Source organism: Nothobranchius furzeri, chromosome 13, assembly GCF_043380555.1.
Source record: "Nothobranchius furzeri strain GRZ-AD chromosome 13, NfurGRZ-RIMD1, whole genome shotgun sequence".
NCBI lineage: Eukaryota > Metazoa > Chordata > Actinopteri > Cyprinodontiformes > Nothobranchiidae > Nothobranchius > Nothobranchius furzeri.
In genome coordinates this window covers 17,953,695-17,962,198 of record NC_091753.1, presented here as the reverse complement: position 1 = coordinate 17,962,198, position 8,504 = coordinate 17,953,695, and positions in this window count along the sequence as shown.

Sequence of the window (8,504 nt, the reverse complement as noted above, 5' to 3'; positions counted from 1 at the left end):
GGACATAAACCTACTAATATTGGACATTATTTCCTCATATTTGCAAGTAAGTACGCATTTATCTAGTCTTTCTTTCTCTAATTTGAAGGTAAACCTACTAATATTGGACGTAAACCTACTAATATTGGACATTATTTCCTCATATTTGCAAGTAAGTACGCATTTATCTAGTCTGTCTTTCTCTAATTTGCAGGTAAACCTACTAATATTGGACATGATTTCCTCATATTTGCAAGTAAGTACGCATTTATCTAGTCTTTCTTTCTCTAATTTGCAGGTAAACCTACTAATATTGGACGTAAACCTACTAATATTGGACATTATTTCCTCATATTTGCAAGTAAGTACGCATTTATCTAGTCTTTCTTTCTCTAATTTGCAGGTAAACATACTAATATTGGATGTAAACCTACTAATATTGGACATTATTTCCTCATATTTGCAAGTAAGTACGCATTTATCTAGTCTTTCTTTCTCTAATTTGCAGGTAAACCTACTAATATTGGACATTATTTCCTCATATTTGCAAGTAAGTACGCATTTATCTAGTCTTCCTTTCTCTAATTTGCAGGTAAACCTACTAATATTGTACGTAAACCTACTAATATTGGACGTTATTTCCTCATATTTGCAGGTAAGTAAGCATTTATCTAGTCTGTCTTTCTCTAATTTGCAGGTAAACCTACTAATATTGGACATTTTTTCCTCATATTTGCAAGTAAGTACGCATTTATCTAGTCTTTCTTTCTCTAATTTGCAGGTAAACCTACTAATATTGGACGTAAACATACTAATATTGGACATTATTTCCTCATATTTGCAAGTAAGTACGCATTTATCTAGTCTTTCTTTCTCTAATTTGCAGGTAAACCTACTAATATTGGACGTAAACCTACTAATATTGGACATTATTTCCTCATATTTGCAAGTAAGTACGCATTTATCTAGTCTTTCTTTCTCTAATTTGCAGGTAAACATACTAATATTGGATGTAAACCTACTAATATTGGACATTATTTCCTCATATTTGCAAGTAAGTACGCATTTATCTAGTCTTTCTTTCTCTAATTTGCAGGTAAACCTACTAATATTGGACATTATTTCCTCATATTTGCAAGTAAGTACGCATTTATCTAGTCTTCCTTTCTCTAATTTGCAGGTAAACCTACTAATATTGTACGTAAACCTACTAATATTGGACGTTATTTCCTCATATTTGCAGGTAAGTAAGCATTTATCTAGTCTGTCTTTCTCTAATTTGCAGGTAAACCTACTAATATTGGACATTTTTTCCTCATATTTGCAAGTAAGTACGCATTTATCTAGTCTTTCTTTCTCTAATTTGCAGGTAAACCTACTAATATTGGACGTAAACATACTAATATTGGACATTATTTCCTCATATTTGCAAGTAAGTACGCATTTATCTAGTCTGTCTTTCTCTAATTTGCAGGTAAACCTACTAATATTTGACATTATTTCCTTATATTTGCAAGTAAGTACGCATTTATCTAGTCTTTCTTTCTCTAATTTGCAGGTAAACCTACTAATATTGGACGTAAACCTACTAATATTGGACATTATTTCCTCATATTTGCAAGTAAGTACGCATTTATCTAGTCTTTCTTTCTCTAATTTGCAGGTAAACCTACTAATATTGGACATTATTTCCTCATATTTGCAAGTAAGTACGCATTTATCTAGTCTTTCTTTCTCTAATTTGCAGGTAAACCTACTAATATTGGACATTATTTCCTCATATTTGTAAGTAAGTACGCATTTATCTAGTCTTTCTTTCTCTAATTTGCAGGTAAACATACTAATATTGGACGTAAACCTACTAATATTGGACATTATTTCCTCATATTTGCAAGTAAATACGCATTTATCTAGTCTTTCTTTCTCTAATTTGCAGGTAAACCTACTAATATTGGACATTATTTCCTCATATTTGCAAGTAAGTACGCATTTATCTAGTCTGTCTTTCTCTAATTTGCAGGTAAACCTACTAATATTGGACGTAAACCTACTAATATTGGACGTTATTTCCTCATATTTGCAAGTAAGTACGCATTTATCTTGTCTTTCTTTCTCTAATTTGCAGGTAAACCTACTAATATTGGACGTAAACCTACTAATATTGGACGTAAACCTACTAATATTGGACGTTATTTCCTCATATTTGCAAGTAAGTACGCATTTATCTAGTCTGTCTTTCTCTAATTTGCAGGTAAACCTACTAATATTGGACGTAAACCTACTAATATTGGACATTATTTCCTCATATTTGCAAGTAAGTACGCATTTATCTAGTCTGTCTTTCTCTAATTTGCAGTTAAACCTACTAATATTGGACGTAAACCTACTAATATTGGACGTTATTTCCTCATATTTGCAAGCAAGTACGCATTTATCTAGTCTGTCTTTCTCTAATTTGCAGGTAAACCTACTAATATTGGACAATATTTCCTCATATTTGCAAGTAAGTACGCATTTATCTAGTCTTTCTTTCTCTAATTTGAAGGTAAACCTACTAATATTGGACGTAAACCTACTAATATTGGACATTATTTCCTCATATTTGCAAGTAAGTACGCATTTATCTAGTCTGTCTTTCTCTAATTTGCAGGTAAACCTACTAATATTGGACATTATTTCCTCATATTTGCAAGTAAGTACGCATTTATCTAGTCTTTCTTTCTCTAATTTGCAGGTAAACCTACTAATATTGGACGTAAACCTACTAATATTGGATGTTATTTCCTCATATTTGCAAGTAAGTACGCATTTATCTAGTCTGTCTTTCTCTAATTTGCAGGTAAACCTACTAATATTGGACGTAAACCTACTAATATTGGACGTTATTTCCTCATATTTGCAAGTAAGTACGCATTTATCTAGTCTGTCTTTCTCTAATTTGCAGGTAAACCTACTAATATTGGACATTATTTCCTCATATTTGCAAGTAAGTACGCATTTATCTAGTCTTTCTTTCTCTAATTTGCAGGTAAACCTACTAATATTGGACGTAAACCTACTAATATTGGACATTATTTCCTCATATTTGCAAGTAAGTACGCATTTATCTAGTCTTTCTTTCTCTAATTTGCAGGTAAACCTACTAATATTGGACGTAAACCTACTAATATTGGACATTATTTCCTCATATTTGCAAGTAAGTACGCATTTATCTAGTCTTTCTTTCTCTAATTTGCAGGTAAACATACTAATATTGGATGTAAACCTACTAATATTGGACATTATTTCCTCATATTTGCAAGTAAGTACGCATTTATCTAGTCTTTCTTTCTCTAATTTGCAGGTAAACCTACTAATATTGGACATTATTTCCTCATATTTGCAAGTAAGTACGCATTTATCTAGTCTTCCTTTCTCTAATTTGCAGGTAAACCTACTAATATTGTACGTAAACCTACTAATATTGGACGTTATTTCCTCATATTTGCAGGTAAGTAAGCATTTATCTAGTCTGTCTTTCTCTAATTTGCAGGTAAACCTACTAATATTGGACATTTTTTCCTCATATTTGCAAGTAAGTACGCATTTATCTAGTCTTTCTTTCTCTAATTTGCAGGTAAACCTACTAATATTGGACGTAAACATACTAATATTGGACATTATTTCCTCATATTTGCAAGTAAGTACGCATTTATCTAGTCTTTCTTTCTCTAATTTGCAGGTAAACCTACTAATATTGGACGTAAACATACTAATATTGGATGTTATTTCCTCATATTTGCAAGTAAGTACGCATTTATCTAGTCTGTCTTTCTCTAATTTGCAGGTAAACCTACTAATATTGGACATTATTTCCTCATATTTGCAAGTAAGTACGCATTTATCTTGTCTGTCTTTCTCTAATTTGCAGGTAAACCTACTAATATTGGACATTTTTTCCTCATATTTGCAAGTAAGTACGCATTTATCTAGTCTTTCTTTCTCTAATTTGCAGGTAAACCTACTAATATTGGACGTAAACCTACTAATATTGGACATTATTTCCTCATATTTGCAAGTAAGTACGCATTTATCTAGTCTGTCTTTCTCTAATTTGCAGGTAAACCTACTAATATTGGACATTATTTCCTCATATTTGCAAGTAAGTACGCATTTATCTAGTCTTTCTTTCTCTAATTTGCAGGTAAACCTACTAATATTTGACATTATTTCCTCATATTTGCAAGTAAGTACGCATTTATCTAGTCTTTCTTTCTCTAATTTGCAGGTAAACCTACTAATATTGGACGTAAACCTACTAATATTGGACATTATTTCCTCATATTTGCAAGTAAGTACGCATTTATCTAGTCTTTCTTTCTCTAATTTGCAGGTAAACCTACTAATATTGGACATTATTTCCTCATATTTGCAAGTAAGTACGCATTTATCTAGTCTTTCTTTCTCTAATTCGCAGGTAAACCTACTAATATTGGACATTATTTCCTCATATTTGCAAGTAAGTACTTATTTATCTAGTTTTTCTTTCTCTAATTTGCAGGTAAACCTACTACTATTGGACGTAAACCTACTAATATTGGAGGTTATTTCCTCATATTTGCAAGTAAGTACGCCTTTATCTAGTCTGTCTTTCTCTAATTTGCAGGTAAACCTACTAATATTGGACATTATTTCCTCATATTTGCAAATAAGTACGCATTTATCTAGTCTTTCTTTCTCTAATTTGCAGGTAAACCTACTAATATTGGACATAAACCTACTAATATTGGACATTATTTCCTCATATTTGCAAGTAAGTACGCATTTATCTAGTCTTTCTTTCTCTAATTTGAAGGTAAACCTACTAATATTGGACGTAAACCTACTAATATTGGACATTATTTCCTCATATTTGCAAGTAAGTACGCATTTATCTAGTCTTTCTTTCTCTAATTTGCAGGTAAACCTACTAATATTGGACGTAAACCTACTAATATTGGACATTATTTCCTCATATTTGCAAGTAAGTACGCATTTATCTAGTCTTTCTTTCTCTAATTTGCAGGTAAACATACTAATATTGGATGTAAACCTACTAATATTGGACATTATTTCCTCATATTTGCAAGTAAGTACGCATTTATCTAGTCTTTCTTTCTCTAATTTGCAGGTAAACCTACTAATATTGGACGTAAACATACTAATATTGGACATTATTTCCTCATATTTGCAAGTAAGTACGCATTTATCTAGTCTTTCTTTCTCTAATTTGCAGGTAAACCTACTAATATTGGACGTAAACATACTAATATTGGACGTTATTTCCTCATATTTGCAAGTAAGTACGCATTTATCTAGTCTGTCTTTCTCTAATTTGCAGGTAAACCTACTAATATTGGACATTATTTCCTCATATTTGCAAGTAAGTACGCATTTATCTTGTCTGTCTTTCTCTAATTTGCAGGTAAACCTACTAATATTGGACATTTTTTCCTCATATTTGCAAGTAAGTACGCATTTATCTAGTCTTTCTTTCTCTAATTTGCAGGTAAACCTACTAATATTGGACGTAAACCTACTAATATTGGACATTATTTCCTCATATTTGCAAGTAAGTACGCATTTATCTAGTCTGTCTTTCTCTAATTTGCAGGTAAACCTACTAATATTGGACATTATTTCCTCATATTTGCAAGTAAGTACGCATTTATCTAGTCTTTCTTTCTCTAATTTGCAGGTAAACCTACTAATATTTGACATTATTTCCTCATATTTGCAAGTAAGTACGCATTTATCTAGTCTTTCTTTCTCTAATTTGCAGGTAAACCTACTAATATTGGACGTAAACCTACTAATATTGGACATTATTTCCTCATATTTGCAAGTAAGTACGCATTTATCTAGTCTTTCTTTCTCTAATTTGCAGGTAAACCTACTAATATTGGACATTATTTCCTCATATTTGCAAGTAAGTACGCATTTATCTAGTCTTTCTTTCTCTAATTCGCAGGTAAACCTACTAATATTGGACATTATTTCCTCATATTTGCAAGTAAGTACTTATTTATCTAGTTTTTCTTTCTCTAATTTGCAGGTAAACCTACTACTATTGGACGTAAACCTACTAATATTGGAGGTTATTTCCTCATATTTGCAAGTAAGTACGCCTTTATCTAGTCTGTCTTTCTCTAATTTGCAGGTAAACCTACTAATATTGGACATTATTTCCTCATATTTGCAAATAAGTACGCATTTATCTAGTCTTTCTTTCTCTAATTTGCAGGTAAACCTACTAATATTGGACATAAACCTACTAATATTGGACATTATTTCCTCATATTTGCAAGTAAGTACGCATTTATCTAGTCTTTCTTTCTCTAATTTGAAGGTAAACCTACTAATATTGGACGTAAACCTACTAATATTGGACATTATTTCCTCATATTTGCAAGTAAGTACGCATTTATCTAGTCTGTCTTTCTCTAATTTGCAGGTAAACCTACTAATATTGGACATGATTTCCTCATATTTGCAAGTAAGTACGCATTTATCTAGTCTTTCTTTCTCTAATTTGCAGGTAAACCTACTAATATTGGACGTAAACCTACTAATATTGGACATTATTTCCTCATATTTGCAAGTAAGTACGCATTTATCTAGTCTTTCTTTCTCTAATTTGCAGGTAAACATACTAATATTGGATGTAAACCTACTAATAATGGACATTATTTCCTCATATTTGCAAGTAAGTACGCATTTATCTAGTCTTTCTTTCTCTAATTTGCAGGTAAACCTACTAATATTGGACATTATTTCCTCATATTTGCAAGTAAGTACGCATTTATCTAGTCTTCCTTTCTCTAATTTGCAGGTAAACCTACTAATATTGTACGTAAACCTACTAATATTGGACGTTATTTCCTCATATTTGCAGGTAAGTAAGCATTTATCTAGTCTGTCTTTCTCTAATTTGCAGGTAAACCTACTAATATTGGACATTTTTTCCTCATATTTGCAAGTAAGTACGCATTTATCTAGTCTTTCTTTCTCTAATTTGCAGGTAAACCTACTAATATTGGACGTAAACATACTAATATTGGACATTATTTCCTCATATTTGCAAGTAAGTACGCATTTATCTAGTCTTTCTTTCTCTAATTTGCAGGTAAACCTACTAATATTGGACGTAAACCTACTAATATTGGACATTATTTCCTCATATTTGCAAGTAAGTACGCATTTATCTAGTCTTTCTTTCTCTAATTTGCAGGTAAACATACTAATATTGGATGTAAACCTACTAATATTGGACATTATTTCCTCATATTTGCAAGTAAGTACGCATTTATCTAGTCTTTCTTTCTCTAATTTGCAGGTAAACCTACTAATATTGGACATTATTTCCTCATATTTGCAAGTAAGTACGCATTTATCTAGTCTTCCTTTCTCTAATTTGCAGGTAAACCTACTAATATTGTACGTAAACCTACTAATATTGGACGTTATTTCCTCATATTTGCAGGTAAGTAAGCATTTATCTAGTCTGTCTTTCTCTAATTTGCAGGTAAACCTACTAATATTGGACATTTTTTCCTCATATTTGCAAGTAAGTACGCATTTATCTAGTCTTTCTTTCTCTAATTTGCAGGTAAACCTACTAATATTGGACGTAAACATACTAATATTGGACATTATTTCCTCATATTTGCAAGTAAGTACGCATTTATCTAGTCTTTCTTTCTCTAATTTGCAGGTAAACCTACTAATATTGGACGTAAACCTACTAATATTGGACATTATTTCCTCATATTTTCAAGTAAGTACGCATTTATCTTGTCTGTCTTTCTCTAATTTGCAGGTAAACCTACTAATATTGGACATTTTTTCCTCATATTTGCAAGTAAGTACGCATTTATCTAGTCTTTCTTTCTCTAATTTGCAGGTAAACCTACTAATATTGGACGTAAACCTACTAATATTGGACATTATTTCCTCATATTTGCAAGTAAGTACGCATTTATCTAGTCTGTCTTTCTCTAATTTGCAGGTAAACCTACTAATATTGGACATTATTTCCTCATATTTGCAAGTAAGTACGCATTTATCTGGTCTGTCTTTCTCTAATTTGCAGGTAAACCTACTAATATTGGACATTATTTCCTCATATTTGCAAGTAAGTACGCATTTATCTAGTCTTTCTTTCTCTAATTTGCAGGTAAACATACTAATATTGGATGTAAACCTACTAATATTGGACATTATTTCCTCATATTTGCAAGTAAGTACGCATTTATCTAGTCTTTCTTTCTCTAATTTGCAGGTAAACCTACTAATATTGGACATTATTTCCTCATATTTGCAAGTAAGTACGCATTTATCTAGTCTTTCTTTCTCTAATTTGCAGGTAAACCTACTAATATTGGACGTAAACATACTAATATTGGACATTATTTCCTCATATTTGCAAGTAAGTACGCATTTATCTAGTCTGTCTTTCTCTAATTTGCAGGTAAACCTACTAATATTGGACATTATTTCCTGATATT